The 21,078-nt window shown below is 33.6% G+C and overlaps 1 protein-coding gene and 1 non-coding gene across 2 annotated transcripts in view; one reads left to right on the top strand and one right to left on the bottom strand.

Annotated features, from left to right (window-relative positions):
- Dpp10 (Dipeptidyl peptidase 10) overlaps positions 1 to 21,078 on the top strand; it is a 292,773-nt gene that overhangs the window by 71,300 nt on the left and 200,395 nt on the right. The window lies entirely within an intron of this gene.
- Positions 14,674 to 14,745, bottom strand: TRNAP-AGG (transfer RNA proline (anticodon AGG)). Its single transcript has one exon. It is a non-coding gene; the product is annotated as a tRNA-Pro (tRNA).

Here is a 21,078-nt window from a genome sequence, read left to right as displayed (position 1 = left end):
TTAAGTGAAATGAATTAAATGCTTATGAGAGGTTATGTTCCCACAAACAGTTCTCCAACTCGTCGTGGAAGGAGATTATAAATAATTGGTTCTTTGTGATAAATCAGGGATTTGTTAATACTTCGCGTATTACAATGGTGACTCGATAGTCGACCTAACTGGAAGCTGGCTAATTGAGATCTGAGAACAGTAAGATTATCTGGGAGCATTCTCACTGCCCCTGGCAACTACTAGCCACTAGCTGCCATCTTACGGACTTCCACGCAAGCTCTACGCACTGCCCTCTATGAGTGCATCTATGAAGCTCTTACTTCCCAACACATGCTCAGAAAGTATATTAATAAAGACAAGGAAAACAACAGTCATACGCGTTTATTTGCACATTCACTATCACGCTGTCTCTTTCATACATCGGGGTACTTCTTAAGTGACCACCTCAGGCACAGGGGCTACACCGAAGCTGATCGAAGTATACAGGGTCCGCAGATACTGGTGATAGTACACAACTGCTGACCATAACATTTCATCTCGAAAATACTTGGAACTTTAGGACCCTTTAACCCTGTGTAGAAATGGGTGCTCCGTTTGACAGATTCACGGATTGAAATCTTTTGAACACATGCGTCATGTGAGAATGCTGTCATTGTTCTATCGATATGTCAAATGAAGAGACTCCGAAGAAATAGCGTCATTGATCCCTTCGAGCACCGGTGCATAGTCCGGAGACACACCAAACGCGCGCCCAACATTTCTCTCCTTTGAAAGACCCTCCACACTGCACAAGTCCTCCACAAAGATGGCTCTAAGAAAAACATTTTTTCTCAGGGATTCGCCTGTAAAGTTTGTGTTGAAATGTGTATACATTTTGACTGCTTACGTGGTCGAGGGGTAAAGCTCTCGATTTGCAATCTGTAGGTCGTGGGTTTCATTTTATTTGATTAATTTGTGTTATTTCACAATTTAAAATAATATATGGTGTATTTGCGGCACGTTCCAGAGTGGAGGATACGAGATACTCTCAGTATCGCCCTGGTGTAATACCACTATTCAGAATTGAAACGTTGCTTGAAATGTGTTTAGCCAGGTTCTTCTTCACCTTCCTCTTCCCCATCTGCTACTCATCCCCACTACCTTCAGCCTCACAACATACCCCAATTGGGGATGCCATAGTCTTACTGGCTCCAGACGGTTGGGAGCAGCTGGGATTTTTGTGCTATTTATACATTAAAAAAAGTTCTCTTACAGCTTGTTGGTATGTTCACAATTTTTTTTATTGTACTCGTACATGATACCGTTGTAAGATTCTGTAGGCCCTAGATGATAGGTCACAAAAAAATGATGACTGTGATTCCCAGAGGAAGCGACACATAGGCAGACCAAGGGAGAGGTGGGAAAACTTGGAAGAGGACTGAAGCAGGATGGAAGGACTGGGGATTGCCTGGAGTCAAAAGTCGAAGGACCGCAGAGAGTAGAGAGCATTGGGGAAGAGGCTATATGTAGACGCGATGGTTAGTTAGCTATTTTTTTGGTTTTGTAGTATTGTAGTTTCGATATCACCCACCAGATGGCGGTACTTGCGCCACATGACAGAGACAGCGTGTCGGTCGTACCCGAACCGTTACGAGTACAGCTGACGCTAGCCGATCCCTATGTAGGGAGCTCACTTCTAGTTAGTCAGGATAACTTATAGTCTAATAAATTACTCGTAATCTTTGACGAACCAAAGCATTTATTGATTACTCCCGATCTAGCAGTCGATAATAAGAAGATAAATAAAAAGTACACTAGTTCATTACAGATTATAACTAAGTACTATAAAGGTAATTATTTTACATAATAACACCGTACGAAAGTTAACTGATTAGTTAGAAGATATTCTACATTTATAGTAATACATTTCTGAAATTCATGGTTTAACTTAGCAGAATTCCAACTTATTTTTGCTCGCGTGCTCGCTTGACGTGCATGCAAACATCGCATGGAAATATGAAAATATTGCTGGATCGTACGGGAAAATGTTGTACAAAAGGTTGTAAGGAAGAATGTAACTACAATGTCGGGGCAAATTGGGAAATTATAATAATAACGTTGAGGTGTTGGGGAGTTCGTGGCCCCATATCGCCAGCACTGGGTGTTCAGAGAATGTGTACTGTTTAACACATTTGTAATTAAAATTTCAAAATATAAAATATGAACAATGACTCATTAAAATCTCTCTTTCGCTAATTGATACGTCTTCATAAAATTCGTTGTAGCTCCTTTTCTGTTAAGGTCAGTTATATAATATAAAAAGATTTAGAAAGAGAGAACGCCACGCTTTATCTTTGTACCGATCGGCACCGTATTACTGGAATAATCGATGTTATAATAACCTTCCGATATCAACACTGACTTATTTTGTCTATCGTGTAGAACGTAGACAAATGTTTTGAAACGTCAGACGAGCTTATCTTTGGGTGGGGGTAACGCCAAATTAAGCTGATTTAGTCGACGAGATTGATCGTTTGTGTTGGGCTCAATTTAATTTAGTTTATTATTTAAAAAAAATTACAAAATTATTAATATTCAATCAATTGTAAAAGGGAATTACATAAAAATAAAAAGTGGGTATCAACTATACGAGTAGCAATTTATTGATGCTAAATATTTCGACATCAGATTTAATTGTGTTCAACCACAAGATTGCTATCACCACCGGCATGAATATTGGTAAGTTAGTCCTGCAGGCTGGGAGATAGTCTATGTTCTCACCACCGGCATGACTATTGGCAAGTTAGTCCTGCAGACTGGGAGATAGTCTATGCTCTCACCACCGGCATGACCATTGGCAAGTTAGTCCTGCAGACTGGGAGATAGTCTATGCTCTCACCACCGGCATGACCATTGGCAAGTTAGTCCTGCAGACTGGGAGATAGTCTATGCTCTCACCACCGGCATGACCATTGGCAAGTTAGTCCTGCAGACTGGGAGATAGTCTATGCTCTCACCACCGGCATGACCATTGGCAAGTTAGTCCTGCAGACTGGGAGATAGTCTATGCTCTCACCACCGGCATGACCATTGGCAAGTTAGTCCTGCAAGCTGGGAGATAGTCTTTGCTGTCAGTGATAGAAATAACTACCCGGGACATAGAAATGATTGCTCTCTATGATGACCTAGTTTTCAAACCATCCACGAATCAGTCTGAAGAGATGTGTGCATCCCTTTTGACCCGTAGATGGTTAGCTGACCCGTAAGAAAAGTCCCTTGGAATGAACATGTTTTTAAAGAAAGAATCTAACAATTTTTTTAATTTCATTTATAATGTCATCTGGCAAAGTTTTTAATAATTGTGATAACTAGGTCAAAAACACTTCAGGAACTCCCTGTTTGATATTGAAACGATGACTGCGTGGTTCTAGAATACAAATAAGGCTACCTCCATTACTCAAACGAAAACCAAATAATACCTACGTTATTTATAAATGATGGATTGTCCCTTCGCAGTGTTGATACGAATTGAATCTAACAATAATGTACTAACCGAATGATGGTAGTGCTGGCTCCAACATAGAATATGTAAAGGAAAGGTTTTTCCTTTAAATTTTGATTTTCCGCGTTGCCGGTAAAGCAGAGCTTCTGAACTGACAGATGTTATACAACATGGAAAACAAAACAGAACGAAAATCAAAATGGCAATGAAAAGCAAAACAAACTAAACCGATTGTTAAAAAGAAACTGATTCAATAAACTTTAATGTCATTTCTATGTTTTTACAGAGTTTTTACACATCCCATAAAATATATACAATAAGATTACAATAATATACAAAAATAAGAACAACACCAAGAAAAGACGTTAAGCATTAGATCGACGGGGCCAACAACATTCTCCAGTGCGCTGTGATGCTTGAGTCTGGACTCCATGATAAGGAAATTTTCAGAGTTGTTTGTCCTCTCCTTTAAACCTTGGTTTTTATTAGAGCGGTTCGAGGGGGTTTCAATTGTGGGGGGTCAACATCTTTCTCCAGCGCTCCTCGATGCTCGATCCTGGAGTCACACGGGATTCAATGATAAGGACATTTCTGGAGTTGTTGATCCTTCCCATCAGTCCTGCCACCCTAATTCTTATTAGAGTTGCAAATCCGTGAACATTGAAGAGGCACTACAGTACCTGGGAAGTTCGAAAATCATACGGTATGCATTGTTGTATTGCATCCGAAGCCTTTCCATGGTTCTCTTTTTGAAGTTAACATTTATAAGATTTAATAATTATGCTGCTTCAAACTTTTAAATTGATTCATTGAAGCAGGAAGGCATCACATAGATGTATTATTCCTGTATAAATTCGTTAACAATAATATTCAATGCCTAGCTCTACACGCTCTTCTGTCCTGTTCAAAGTATATAAATGCAAATAAGTGTAATAATTTCAAAAACATAATAAAAGAACTATTGCGATATTGACAAATATAAAAAGTCGAAAAAGAATATTTCTCTGACATTTGATGAATATGTAACTTTTCTATTTTTTATATTTATAATTCTGTTATGAAATAAATTGGTTTTATGTTATCAATAAATTACAACCGTGACTATAGGGTGTGCACTGAAAAAAATAGATAAGCTCACGGAGAAGCCCACAACACATTTCTATCGGTAGTCATATCTTCAGTGGGAGGCTATGTAACAGAATTAAATCTACATTGTCTCAAGAACACGTGTACAATACACGAAACAAATTGACTTTGTTAACATTATTTAAACACGGTTATATCTTGTTAACGTTGTAGAAAACCCTTCCGTTAACGTGAGTTCACAAGCCAAGGGAGAAATGCCGTCTTATTTAGTCAGACCTAAACCTCAGGAGTATGAGAGAAAAGTCTACAACATAATAATGGTTACGTTTATTTCACGCTATCAGCTTCTAGGAATACTTAGCAGGATTGATGAGGAGCAAAGGTTAAACAGATCGCTGTGTTTGTCTCTTTTATAGTCGTGTTTATTTAATTCCCTCAACCCTTTCACTCGACCTTACTGAACTCCGTGTTTACAGTTTTATCCGATTAATTTGACACGATATGAAAACATATAATTCTACTTTAAGTTCTTTCTCTTACTGTTCGTAATAATTGAGGATATCGGATGGCCTTCGTAATGTTTTGGTAAACGCATAAAACTTTGAATAATTGTATCTTGACTGAACAAGAATTTGACTTTAACTTGTAGCGTGTTGGAAACGCATTCATCTTCGACTTTTGGAAGTAAACTTATTCCACTTTGGCCTGCAACGTGACGGTAAACTCATTCCACTTTAACCTGCAACGTGATGGTAAACGCATCCCACTTTGACCAGCAACGTGATGGTAACCGCATTAAACTTAGGGCCCGTTCCCACTTCCGTTTTAAAAATGGATCCGTTTTAAAATCGGATCCTTCTCTACGAAAAAAAAAATGTCGATTCAACCAAAAAATTTTACTTGCTCATTCTTCAGTAGACGATCGTGCACAATGGACGACGGTGAAGCTCTTGTTGTCATGTGGTACTTATTAAAAAGAAGGAAAAAAGTAAAAAGAAAATTTTGGGTTCACCCAATCATAGCTGAAAGATTTTCTGCAGGAACTTTCCATGTGTTAATTGGTGAGTTGAGAAGTTATTATCAGAACGCCCCAGTCAACAGAGCGACTGAACTGCTCAACGAGTCTGCATTGACCATCGACATTTTTAACGTAACCTACAGGCAGTTTAACAATTATCTTTTGACGTATGTCACAAAGTAGTGAAACTGACCTTTTTATGTGTTTTGCTATACTTTTTGTCTAATTTGTAATCTTCTCCATAATGTATTGGTGAATAACCGTTTTACGGAGAACATGAAAAAAAAAAAAAAAATAAGTGATGAACTAAAGTTCTTTAATTATTTTAGAATGTCTATCACTTCCTTTAACCATCTACTGGAATGAGTTTCAGAGAGCTTAACATATCAAAATACAAAATTGAGAGAGTGCATTTGTCCTGAAAACAAAGTAAGAAAACAATAACAACTCAAATATTTTTTATTGTTTGTTTATTAAACTAATACGCTCTTCCATGCATCGTGCAGCTCATTTAAACTTTAAAATATAAAATATATATTTTGAAACAAGTTGATAAGCTTTTAAGCACTTAAAAAAACATAAAATGTAATTTTTTGAAAATAATCTCCACACGTTTCACGAGTTTAAAAAGCAAAGATAGAAAAAAATCGCAATATATGTACGCTCCGAAAATTATAAATCACACCTGGTTTTGGTATTTATCATGTTATAGGTATGATAAAAAACACACCTTTTCCTTAAAAGCAACTTGCATTTGTCGATATATTTTAGCTCTTTTTTAAATAAATCTCACTTTATTAGATATTTTCGGTCATCCCTATTAATTATAATCTTTTTTTTATATATTAGTACTCTCCCTCTAACATTCTTAATTACATATCTCCCTTTCAAACCTCTCCAACAATCTCCCTTTCTTCTTCTTCTTCTTGAACGGTTACTACGGACCTTAACGTCAGTGATCGCTTGTCAAGTATTATTGCAATATCACTACACCCACCGTCTGCTTACAATCTTTTCCCTGTATTCTTGTGATCGATCTTTCTAAAACAATTATCATAATTTGGACAGATAACAAGAACAAGAACTAGAACGGTATGATTAATGGTTCTTTTACTTGTTATTGTTATAGCATTTGCGGGGCAAAGTTCAGGATCATTAGAGCCATCGATTGTTATTGGGAATTAGATGGACTGGGAACGTTATACCCAACGAAGAGAAAACTCGGTAGAATTGTGTTATGGGTGTGTCCGTGTTCCCGGAATAAGCTCATTGTTTACTTACTAACGCTAAAACTGTCAAACATTGTCGAAAACAAACATGTTCAAATATTTTTTTTCTTACTAATCAATTTCATTAGCATGTATGGGGCCTAGGTGTCTAAATGTCTTATGAAAATTCAAAGGCTTAAAATTAAACATAAAAAACATTTAAATAATTCTAGGTTTTAAAGTAAAACACCCTTATCTACAAAAATATAAAAAATAATTCTGGAGCTTAAAGTCAAACAACATTATCTTCAAAACAAATACAAATAATTATGGGTCTGAAAGTCATTTAACGCTATCCACAAAAAAACATATGAATAATTGTAGGTTTTCAAGTCAAGCAAAGTTATTCACAAAAAACATATGAATAATTCTAGGTCTTAAAGTCAAACATCGTTATCCACAAAAGCATTTAAATAATTCTGGGTATTTAAGTCAAACAACGTTATCTACAAAAACATTAAAATAATTCTGGGTATTTAAGTCAAACAACGTTATCTACAAAAACATTCAAATAATTCTGGATATTTAAATCAAACAACGTTATCTACAAAAATACTCAAATAATTCTAGGGCTTAAAAACAACTTTATCCTTTAAAAAAGTACCGGTACGAATTATTGGTATTTCTTTTTGTAGATAACGTTTCTTCAGGACATAGATTTATTTGTATGTTTTGTAGTAGATGACGTTCTTTGACTTACTCTGACTCTTTATGCCCTTGAATTGGCCACATCAGTCGTCTTCCAAATCGATGTCGAACACACATCTAGGGATTGTCTATTCAGTGGTTATACTATGATACCAAAAGGCAGACTCATGCCTGAACTACTTAAAAAGCGATGAAAAAAAAGCTACGGTGGATTTGTAGACTTGGGTACTGATTCAGCAAAATTTTCGATAAAAAGCAATCTCAAAAATGACAGCAATTATTGCTTGATTAATGTTTGTATATTACTGATGTAACTGCTTTGGGTTGGAGTTTTTTTCTTACTTCATAGAATTGATCAAACGCCTTCAAACAGTTACTTCAGAATCGATTGTGAAAATTGAACATCAGACCAGGGGGTCTAGCCCAAGGAAATTTTCTTCACAACATCGGCGTAACTAATGATGATTTTAGACGGATTTCCCGAGCACAGTCGCGCTGTTGGTAGCCAGACAGATATTCAGAATGCAATAAATTATAAATCGACGTACGCTGGCAACTCTGGAGGCATTTTCTATGAGTTGACATTCCTAAAGTCAGAGGGCGAACTAAAATTAAAAAAAATACTACTAAATTAATAATTTAGAATCGAAATAATAACTTCAATTTTTCACATTGGCAGTACGCATATACTTTTAAACACACAGAATTTGAACAATTCATCAGATTTCACAGTTGATTTTCAAGTTCTGTGAAGGTTTTATTCAAGTGCTGTTACTATATCATTATTGGCCAGTTGTTTCACAAAGCTGAAATGATGAATAAACTTGAATAAAACCTTCACAAAACTTGAAAATCAACTTTGAAAATTGATGTATTGTTCAGATTCTCTGAAACAACCCGTCCTAAATTAAATAGTTCATGGGGTCTTTAATCATAACTAACACATTTTGATTATCCAGGCAATTGGTCGCGTCCTAGTTTAATTATTTAAGTCTATCAATCGTGGACACGATTTATTTCAATTTTAAGAGCTTAGTTAGTTCACCTTCATTCATTAATAAGCAAGATATTTTGCATAACCAATGACATTATCCAAAAATATTGCTAAAAGCAGCGATTTTTGTCTATCGACTCTCGGAATCATATTCTGACCGTGCACAAATATATCGCTAACTGACCATAGATGACCGATTTCTGTAATATCGTATTGTCATAGGGCTTTATCGATCTTCCGTGCTAGACCTTCAAATCTGAATAATCAAATACTTTACAACCTTCCTCTCACCATCTCATTTTATCGCTACTCCCTTTGGCAACACAGCATACCTAACCTAATTAGATAATTTTACTGGCTCCTAACTCTCTTGTGGGAGAAAAAAAGCACAAAAAATCTTAAATTATGTAACATTGCTGTAATGGTTGTTTTACACGATGATTTTTTTCATGCAGTTTTCACATTGGTTGTTTTTTTTTCATAATATGGAATCGGGATGAAAAAAGGATGTGTTCCAATTGGTACCTATTTTCGTACAGTTTAAATGGTAGACATTATTTGCCATCTGTCGTCTTTCGTTGTTTTACTTAACTTATATTATGTGGAAATATTGCATGTTTCATGTTAAATATTGACAGAAAGACTACAACATGTATTTAATATTGATTATGCAGAGATAAAAAGGAGTATTGCTAATTTCCTGATAAACTTTTAGTAATTTCTTAATATATTGGAACACGTGTTCATGCACCAGCATTAACCTTGATTATAGATAATGACGAATTGCGAAAACATTAGAATTTTTATGAATACGTTTTCCTACATCGTGATAATACATTGTAATTTTACTAATGTTTTATCAGGAAACCAATCAATGCCTTCGTTAACGACCTTTAATCCCGTTTTTAACCGGATTACGAATAAGTTGAAGAGATTCTTAATAAATTAGCTATACTCATTTTTCTCAGTGTGAACGTGTATTATCATTTGGCATTGTGAATTTAGCTAATATCTGATAGAATTATTATCAATGACAGTCCAGTTGAGGATTTTTGTAAACGCAAGTGGTACCCTCTGTTATTTTAAAAAAGAACCGTTAAAGTTTTCAAACAGCATCGGGATTTACCTGCTAGTTTTTGATGATTTATAGACGACAACAACAAAGGCAAATGACAGAAAGAAGATGCTTTCGTGTAATCTATGGTTGTGTTTTAGATGTTGCCATTTTTTAACTATTCATTATCGTCCCAAAATATTATTTCTTTTCTAATGGCAACTATCTACGAAAATAATTATCATGTAATAATTATAATTATCATGTAAAGATTTTTCATATGTGTCCCGATATATTTTCCATATGGGGATCGGTATGAAAAAAAAACGTCGTGTGAAACATTTATAATAGTGGGTATCGCTTATAGTAATCTGATCATAATAAGAGGTAATGCAATCACTCGAAAACCTTAAAATAAGGCTTTTTCAGATGACCCAGATATCGAAATAGCGCTTTGGCCTATTAATATTTTATATTTTTGGAATAAATTTCAAGAAACATTCTTTCACGATTCGGCAGAATTTCTTTACCAAATTATATTTTGGATCTACTGCGATATAAAAAAATACTGTGTGACCGGTATATTACATAAAACAATTAATAGTATTATTAACTTTTTTTTTCATTGAATTTTTGTGACGAAACATTAGGTGTATATTTTTTTTTTCAATATGAAACCGCACAAGAGTACCAAATGCTCCCAACCGTTTGGAGCCAGTGAGACTATGGCATCTCTAATTGGGGGTATGTTGTGAGGCTGAAGGTATTGGGGAGGGGAAGGAGGTGGGTAAGTACCTGGCTATTCAGATCTGGTCACCAAACATGGCCAAAGCCGTCTCAAGCAACTTTTCATTTCTGATTGGTAGTTTTACAACAGGGCTATACTGAGAGTATCTCGTATCTTCCACTCTGGAACGTGCCGCAAATTTACCATATTATTACACCAGTTAAGGCGATGCACTACGTCGTGTAATAACACTCCTTACGTAGATAGCGATAAGGCTTAAATTCCCGCTTAACACCATCCGCCTGTTTTGATTTATGCAAGAAAAAAACATGGCCAAAAAGAACCTTTTATTTTATTTTGTGAATGTTCAGGCACAAATATTTAAATGTTTTTCGATAATTTTATAAATAACTTAATTTTCCACATTATACAATAAAACCATAACCGAAAATGGGTTTGTAAGTAGGAGATTTTGAACTTTAAAGCAGTTTTCATAGGCCTATACATTATTTTTTTCTGGGCTTCTAAAAAGATTTATCTAAAAAATACTTGAATTTTTCAGAGGCCAGGATGTATTCTACTCGCAGTATTTAATTAAATCATCTGAAACATTTCTAGGTGACCAAATTTTCAAACCAAAAACACATGATTTTAAATTACTACGTAGTGTATCGCCTTAAGATGAAAGAGAATAAAACAAAACAAAATGCAAGTATTTAAAAACATTACCAACTAAATAAATAACTATATATTTTTTAGTAGTTCTAAAAACATAATATTCATGCTGATTAATTTGTTATATGTTTGGTTTAGGGTGAATAGGTATTGGGAAAAGTGTGTACCTTTAATTTTACAGAAAAAACAGACCACAGAATGGATAATCATTCTGTGATCTATTTTTTCAGTTTATGTATTGTATTGATGAATTATCAGCAGGTTGTTCCAGATTAGGTGGCATATGGTTTTACAGTTTAATGGAATAATGTCCGCTGGTGAAGTTTTGTGCGATGTTAAGGCTTAGGTTTGGTGTAGACCTGCTTATTATTGAGAAATGAGATTGTAAGGTGATAAGGGGTAACGAACTTAACGTTTCTTCGGATGTCATTGTAGTCTTACTAGAAATCGCACAGAAAAAGATTTTAAAGGTAATACTAAAAAAACATAGACTGACTGATACAGACCAAATATTCAACAGCTGTGACGTACTAGATATACTCCAGTTATACGTTAAAACACTACTAAATTACATTTTGACCAAAAAAACAAATTTTAACATACACAAATATCACTAACAGACCAGTCAGACAAGCGTACAAAGAAAACATAAAAAATCCGACAGTAAATACAAGCTTTGGACAAACACACTATCAATGCCATGCTATAAAAGCATTCAACAGTCTAACACTTGAAAATAAAATTGAGGAAAGCAAAAATAAATTCAGACACGAAATTACAAAATGGATTAAAGAGCAAAAAAATAAATATTTCCAAAATTTCATAATATAAAATAATAAAACCTACACGTAACACGCAAAACCAATATAAAACTTTAAATGTATTATGTATATTATTTTTTTATATTATAAAATGAAGGCCTCGGCACGGGTACTGACGGGGACTCAGCCACCCAGTGAGGCCAACAATACTGGATAACTATGAAATGTAAAAAAAATATTGTACCAAAATAAAAAAGATTTCCTAATACGCCGCTGCAGGTTTGGTTTAGCTATAAGGTGAAGAGGGTCATTTACCGCTCGAGTAAAAAATCGTTACCCATAATAATATTTATGATAAATTTTTAAGGCTGGCATCAAAAACAGGGTCATTTTCGCATTTCACGTTTTGTTGCTAACTTCACGTTGATACAGATGTCGTTGACCCGATCTATTTTAATGGAATCGAAAGCCAGCCAATTCGATTATGCGTATTATTGCTTTAATCAATCGATATTACAATTAAAAATATTCCTAAGATAGTGCTGCAAATGAATATTACTGCTTTTTATATTTTTATTACGTGACAGATCGATTTTTGTCAAAATTCGCGAAAAAACGTCAACGAATTAGGGCATTCTTCATATTGCCAGCGCTATTCTGACGCTATCTAAGGGGCCATCCTATGTAAATCTATTTCTTATAAGCCCGTATAATATTTATACCGCTATTATGAGTGAGACAATTAGTACTAGAATGTCCCCTTCATCAATTTCCCGGAGACACATCTATGCTAAACGAAGTGACTCCCAATGCCGTCGACTGGGTGGATAACCTCTACATCCAACTTTGACATCCTCCAACTTTCCTCCACCATATAAATAAAAACAACCAGAACAATACTGAGAGTACATACCATACCATTCTATTATTTTAATATTTCCCATCAAGTCCTGGTCACCCCGTATAAAGCGTGGAACATTTTTACTGTGTAATTATTTGATGAAAGGCGTGTTCTTTAGTAACGGCTCACTTTAAAACTTTTTAGGATTAATTACTGAAGTTTAATGTCGAGTTTTATTTCTCGCTGTGGTCAAGCAATAAAGTTTTTATTCCGGAAATTAAATAATATCCTCCGAGATGAAAAGGATCTTCCACCCTTCACCCCACTGAAGATAAAACTAAAGGTAGTGTTTTTGCTAGAGCGTCTGTATGCCCGGAGTCAGCTCATTTTTGTGCTTATTTTTGATGACATCGATCAAGAATTATTTATCCTGATTATTTTTTGGGTTATTATGCCGTGTTGTGCTTCTTCCTTCTTCAACCAACGTTTAATCATCAGGGCAGAAGTGTAGAATGAGGTAAAGTGTGTTTTTATGCATGTAGAAGTGATACTGTGTTGAGGAAATTAATCCTCTTATACCGGTATTTCAGTGCATAATCAGAAAAAAATTAATGTGGTTTTCAGCGTTTAGTTTTGGTATAGCCGTCAATAACCGGATACCAAGAACTTTATGGCGATATAAGACTAATAATTGGGGTTAGCTAGACGCCTACATTTTAATTATTTCTGATTTATGCTCAATCAACAAAACAATGAAAGTGAATAATATCAGTGTGTAATATATTTATGTGTAATATATATGTTATTTCTAGTTAAATAAGTGAAAAATGTAATTTTCTTTTATCTAGAATAAAAAAAAAAAAAAAAAAATAAAAAAAATACTAAAATCTCAAATGATTCTAGAGGGATCCCTACGGATGTAAGTTATTTATATTTAAGATTGATAAAAACAGGACCTTACCATTAAAATGTTTTTTTCAATTTTTTTTAAACGTTTTCCAACTATTAAATTAGCCGTAAGCACAAGATTTTATTTTTCTAGACGATCGAAAAATCACCCAAAGGCGCTATACAAAAATATAATAAATAATAAGGTAGGCGACATTACGCCATACGCCCCATGGCTTGGCCTATTTCAGCATATCGCTCGCCATACACTACCAATGGGAATGTATGGCAAGCGATATGCTAAAATAGACCAAGCCACGAAAATACAGCAAGCTTTGTCTGTCACAGACTCTGTGATCGATCTTATCACTAACTCAGAGATTAGGATATCATCAACTTACAGCATCCATCGTTCGTCAATCACTAATACAAAACTATATATATATGTAGAAAAAATTTGCGTTGAAGAAAAATATACTTGCAAAAAGTGGGCGGTGAGCCAGATAAGGTTGGGAACCTCTGATGAATATTTTTAAATCTAACCATTTTTGTCGTAAAAATATATCCCGGTTTATCCGAACAACAACCAGGAGTCGAGAAAGCAGAAGAGATTCTATGTAAATGTTACGGTTACTGTTTCCAGGCCAGTGGAGCGTTGGTGTGGTTTTATAATGTTATTTCCATACCGCTATCTCTTATTCTCTCCTGGCACTTGCTGCAGACAAGTCAAAAAGTATTAATTTTTTTAAGAATTATGAACGGTAGAAGTAGGGGAGGCCCGAGGAAGACATGGCACGACTAAGTGAATCAGATACTCGAGGCGGGCCACGTCAAGAGTCAGAATAATAGAAGAGAGTATGTATGAGACGATGTATAAATGTGAATGAGGCAAGGAGTAGTGTGCGCCAAGACCGAGTTGTTTGGCGGTCCGCACTCTCTGCCTACCCCTGCGGGTAACGGCGTGATGGTTAGTTAGTTAGTTTGTACGTTTGTTTGTTTTTAAGTTTGCGTTGTTTAGAAGAACTAAGCGCACAAACAGACAGACGCGGATAGCGACTTTATTTTATAATATTTAGTATAACACGGTAATAAAAATGCATAAATTATCATTATTTTCAAAATAACTTCTTAGCCTTGGCAAAAGCCAAGTAAAAATATATTAGTTACATATATATAATGATGAAAACATAAATATTTATAAAAAAATGTGAAAAAATATAAATAAAAAGCAAAAATATTTTGGGCTCGTCCGGGATTTGAACCCGGGACCTCCCGCACCCTAAGCGGAAATCATACCCCTAGACCAACGAGCCAACTGAACATCTGGCCGTTAAAACAGTAAAAATACAACTCACACAGTAAGCATGAAATACAATATGAGTAGGTCAAAGAAACGATTATTTTTCATTTTCCAGTAATTTTATTACATTTTAATTTATGTATTAATTTAATCGCCTTGATGGGCTTTTACATTATACATGTTTTACTAGATTTTCTGCATAATACAGTTACAACAGGATTTTTAAAATTAAAACAACAACAAAAACAAAATAAACAACTTTAAAAATGAACATAATACATGGTACACATAATTTTCCATTTAACAAAATACAAGAAAAGAGAGAAAAAATAAATAAATCAGTTTTAAAAGTGCAGATGGCATAAAAATAATAGTACAGGTTTATAATACGTATTTACAATAAGAAGTAAATCATTCAGATATGTCTTATAAATATAATATTTATTTGCATTATACCTACACTCTCCTGATAATGACAAATGATTGTGCTTAGGAGAGGAAAATTACTACTGCAATAGCGTCCTTGATGTGATTTTTTCTAAAACGGCGCTATGTAAATTATTCATAATATTTGTAGGATTTTGGAGTTAAAATTAATAATTGCAAGCAGCAAAAGGAGGAAATAAACAATGCACCTAGCGGCGTTTACCGAAAACTATATAATATTATTTTTTATAAGTATGGATCAAATTCATAGATGGCGCTGATGAAGATTTTCATCGATAAAATGTATTTAGCGAAATCGTTTCAGATTTTCAATACCGAGGATTCAACAGAAAAAGAAGAGAAGAAAAAATAGTTTTGTTTCATAAGAAACGAATTATATTATGAATTATGTCAAAGATATCTCTAAATAGTATAAAATAAAGTCGCTATCCGTGTCTGTCTGTTTGTACGCTTACTTCTTCTAAACTACGCAACTGATTTTGATAGGGTTTTCACTATTTCAGGAACAGGCCCACAGAAAAGTCTCCTAAGATAGTATCCAATAAATGGAACCTTATTAAACGTCAACCGATAAACGAATAATATAATGTTTAATGTGTAATAATAATAAAATAAAACGGCGATCTCTATGATCTTTCATCTAGCGTCATGAAATTTAGCACTTCCGTTTTACATTTCAAATTTCAATGGTAAATACCAAAAAAAGATCAACTCATAAATCAATAAACAAAGTTATAATACATGTACTTAAAAATATGTTTTTGTTTTTCCTCCCCAAATACTGGAGTCAACCTCGCTAACAACAACGTAACTGAGCCAAATCCCAATTGGGTAGGACCCACATTTATTTCGTATATTAACTGATGTAATGTCATCCAATTTCATAGAAATGTTATATATCCGCGTGTGTATGCGTTGTTTCCAGCAAGAGTTGCATTGTCATCGACAACGAGTATCTGCCGAGGTTCAGCTCGATCGGACTTCGGGAAGTGGGTTAATTTCCACTTCCAAGATTCCAATTCATTCATTTATTAATTCAAAAATGAAATTCAAATAGATATATTTAAAAAAATTTTAAAAACCCAAATATAAAAATAATATCAAGTAATGATAGTGTAATTTAAGGTAAAAATTATTGCGCAGAAAGTACAGAAAAATGTTTTTTTTTCGTTTTCAGTAAAACAATGTTTCTACCGCCGAAAGTAAATATCGTACAAGTAAAAACATGCCTAATGAAAGAGAATGCACGTCGCCAATTTGTATAAAACCTTTAGAATCTTAGGCCACATATAAGTGGATGAAATTGAGCTCACAGATTCGACGAATGAATTTCGATAAGTTAATATACTATACAATAGTATAAGATAACAAATGTCATATATTACACGATTATAATAATTAGTTAATATACTAAACAATAGTATAAGATAACAAATGTCATATATTATATGATGATAATAATAAGTTAATATACTAAACAATAGTATAAGATAACAAATGTCATATATTACACGATTATAATAATTAGTTAATATACTAAACAATAGTATATGATAACAAATGTCATATATTATATGATGATAATAATTAGTTAATATAGGTACTAAATAATAATATAAGATAGCTAATGTCATATATTATATGATGATAATAATAAGTTAATATAGGTAGATACTAAATAATAGTATAAGATAACAAATGTCATATATTATATGATGATAATAATAAGTTAATATAGGTAGATACTAAATAATAGTATAAGATAACAAATGTCATATATTATATGATAATAATAAGTTAATATAGGTACTAAATAATAGTATAAGATAACAAATGTCATATATTATATGATGATGATAATTAGTTACTATATACTAAACAATAGTATAAGATAATAAATGTCATATATAATATGATGATGATAATTAGTTACTATATACTAAACAATAGTATAAGATAACAAATGTCATATATTACATGATGATTATAATTAGTTAATATACTATACAATAGTATAAGATAACAAATGTCATATATTACATGATGATTATAATTAGTTAATATACTATACAATAGCATAAGATAACAAATGTCATATATTACATGATGATAATAATAAGTTAATATACTAAACAATAGTATAAGATAACAAATGTCATATATTATATGATGATAATAATAAGTTAATATACTAAACAATAGTATAAGATAACAAATGTCATATATTACACGATGATAATAATTAGTTAATATACTAAACAATAGTATAAGATAACAAATGCTATATATAATATTATGATAATAATCAGTTAAACTATGTGATATTGTTTTTTTTTTGAAAATAACTTCTTAAAACCTAAAAATTATAATATTTTATTATCGAAAACATAGAGATAGCAGCCAATGAAAATATGCGTTAAGAAAAATGAAGTTAATGTTGGTAGTTCTTATAAGTATGATACAGTTATATATATAGGACTGAAATTAATAGGGACGGATTAGCGCAGTTAGTAGAGCAGCATCTCGGCAAGACGAAGGTTCTGAGTTCAAGTCCCCGATACTCTCATATTTTTTTCTGATTTTAAAATTTTCGTCTTCATTAATTTTATGTTGTTTATTTTATTTTTATACTTATTATAATCCGGTTATAATCTCACCTATGTCACTAGTTGATTAAACAATACCACTCCAGTGTATGTGTAGGAGTGTTATTGTTTGTTGTGTACACAATTGGTATGCGTTAATGAAGTGCACAGGCGTATTTCGACTCCTAGGCCCCAGATAGGCTCATGAAATTTTGATGACTATCACCAGAAGTAAGGGAAAATTGAGCTTTCTAGAGCAAACAGACACGCCCACAACACACTTCTATCGCTGTATACCTTCAGTGGTAATATCATGAATATTTTGTCCGGTTGACGACTCTAGCATTATAATTCTTGATAATAATTTTCGTAATTTCGGAAACTTTATGCAATTTTAACGGTGTTCCCTATTACTATTCACATTACGGACATTTCTAAGGACATTTGCCGAATCTGGCATTGGAACGGAACGTATTAGAGTAGTAAAAAGTCGGGTTTGCGAATTTTCATGGCACACGGCATGACATATCGCATCCGGCATTTTCATGGCACAAGTCATCACATATCGTATCTGGCATTTTCACGGCACACAGCATCACATATCGCATCTGGCATTTTCACGGCACACAGCATCACATATCGCATCTGGCATTTTCACGGCACACAGCATCACATATCGCATCTGGCATTTTCACGGGACACGGCATCACATATCGCATCTGGCATTTTCACGGCACAACTGAGCAGATCCCGCGGGACTATAATAATAATACCTCGATTTGGGTATGTTTTGGCGCTAAAGGAAGAGAAGAGGGTAAAAGAGAAGAAAAATTGGCTGGAAAGTACCTGGCTAATCAGATCTGGCCACCAAATATGGCTAGATAATGGTGGTCTTTCACCAGAGCGATGTTGAAGTGTATTGAAAATTTCGTATTTACTTTTCTATTCTGATTATATTTATTAAATCTATCGTGGCAGTAAAATGATTTTTTGTATAAGATTATTTCAAAAAGCTTTAGCTATGTTTGGTGGCGAGATCTAAGAAGCCAGACCCAACCCCATTTTGGGGCAGCCTTTTCTAGCAATAAATTAAAAATGCTTATTATATATCTTTTTTTGACGTGTTCATGCCATGTTAATCCAGTCATGCCGAGTTATGCAACTACCCAATTAGATGCAAAAATCTAATTGGATTCGCGCAGTTGGGAAAATAAAGAAGAATGTTCTTCATTCACATTAATATAAAGAAAAATGCTGTGCTTTCACATTAAAATAAAGAAGAATGCTGTGCATTCACATTAAAATAAAGAAGAATGTTGCGCATTCACATGGAAATAAATAAGAATGTTGTGCATTCACATTAAAATTAAGAAGAATGTTGCGCATTCACATTAAAATAAAGATGAATGCTGTGCATTCACATTAAAATAAAGAAGAATGTTGTGCATTAAAATTAAAATAAAGAAGAATGTTCTTCATTCACATTAATATAAAGAAAAATGTTGTGCATTCACATTAAAATAAAGAAGAATGCTGTGCATTCACATTAAAATAAAGAAGAATGTTGTGCATTCAAATTAAAATAAAGAATAATGTTGCGCATTCACATGGAAATAAATAAGAATGTTGTGCATTCACATTAAAATTAAGAAGAATGTTGCGCATTCACATTAAAATAAAGATGAATGCTGTGCATTCACATTAAAATAAAGAAGAATGTTGTGCATTAAAATTAAAATAAAGAAGAATGTTCTTCATTCACATTAATATAAAGAAAAATGTTGTGCATTCACATTAAAATAAAGAAGAATGCTGTGCATTCACATTAAAATAAAGAAGAATGTTGTGCATTCAAATTAAAATAAAGAAGAATTTTGCGCATTCACATGGAAATAAAGAAGAATGTTGTGCATTAAAATTAAAATAAAGAAGAATGTTGTGCATTAAAATTAAAATAAAGAAGAATGTTCTTCATTCACATTAATATAAAGAAAAATGTTGTGCATTCACATTAAAATAAAGAAAAATGTTGTGCATTCACATTAAAATAAAGAAGAATGTTGCGCATTCACATTAAAATAAGGAAGAATGTTCTTCATTCACATAAATATAAAGAAAAATGTTGTTCATTCATATTAAAATAAAGAAGAATGCTGTGCATTCACATTAAAATAAAGAAAAATGTTGTGCATTTACTTAAAAATAAAGAAAAATGTTTTGAATTTACATTAAAATACAGAAAAATGTTGTGTTTTCATAATAAAATGAAGAAAACAAATGCATAAGTAACTCATTAAATTTGTGAAAATACCTTCTGCCCATAATAATTGTTTCATATTACGTATTATTATTATTAGCGAAGATCACATCCATTGTATTTGTTGCCAATGTCAGAAGTTGTGTTTGACAAAGGACGCCATCTATGTTCGCCTCCATTAAACTTAATGCGTGTGTTGTCGAGGAAGACTGAAGCCATGAAATAATGCCTCGGAACATTAATTATTGCTAATGGGTTTCTCGTGTCTTGCGTATTAACAAGAGTGTGACGAGGGGTTTAATCTTACAATAATCATTATTAAATACATGCAGAGTAAATTGTTGAAATAGTAATAAGTAAAAGGAATATGAAGAAATAGGGTATTTTCTAAGTATTTTCTTAAGTTTTTATGATAAAGGTATTTTTATGTTTAGTTTATAAAACTACAAGTGGTTCGCTACGTTTCGTGATTTAGCAGGGGTGCCCGGGTTCATCGGGTGAGGTGTATTCAGGATGCGTCTACCCCACTAGCCGCGTGGCGTACCGGATCGGGATGGACTGGTTTGGAGAGACCCTTTGACCTCTGCAACTGGTCGCTCTCGACCCATTGCCTTGTACCGCAGCGGGAGGGATATATTTATACGTCACTCCTGGACACACTGATCTCTAGATGCCTACCTACCCCTCATACCCTTTACCTCTCCAGAACTTCCTCTCCTTCCTTTCTCTAAAGAGACTCTCCACACAGCATCCCCAAGGATGGGTGAATTCGGCGGCGTTGACGTCACTCCGGCAACGTTGGTGACAGCCGTCTTTCCAGCCAGTGGCGACTTCTACGTCATAATAAAGTTGTAGCCAGATAAATCCGTGTTAGAATGTGCGATTTTTTTAAATCAATAATTGTATAATTTTCAGAGTGATTATGTACCATTAGTGACACCTATGAAGGTTAGGTAATAGTATTTATGAAAGGTTCTCGCCTCTGCTATTTGTTTGTAATTAAGTCGCGTCGGCAAGGCAGATTCCTGTTTTGCGGCTTTTTGAATTTGAAGTATGT

Source organism: Hesperophylax consimilis, chromosome 28 (assembly GCF_061612785.1).
Source record: "Hesperophylax consimilis isolate HC1 chromosome 28, BYU_Hcon_1.0, whole genome shotgun sequence".
Classification (NCBI taxonomy): Eukaryota; Metazoa; Arthropoda; class Insecta; order Trichoptera; family Limnephilidae; genus Hesperophylax; species Hesperophylax consimilis.
The sequence above is the reverse complement of the archived record's forward strand: the minus strand, read 5'-3'. Positions and strand labels throughout refer to the sequence as shown.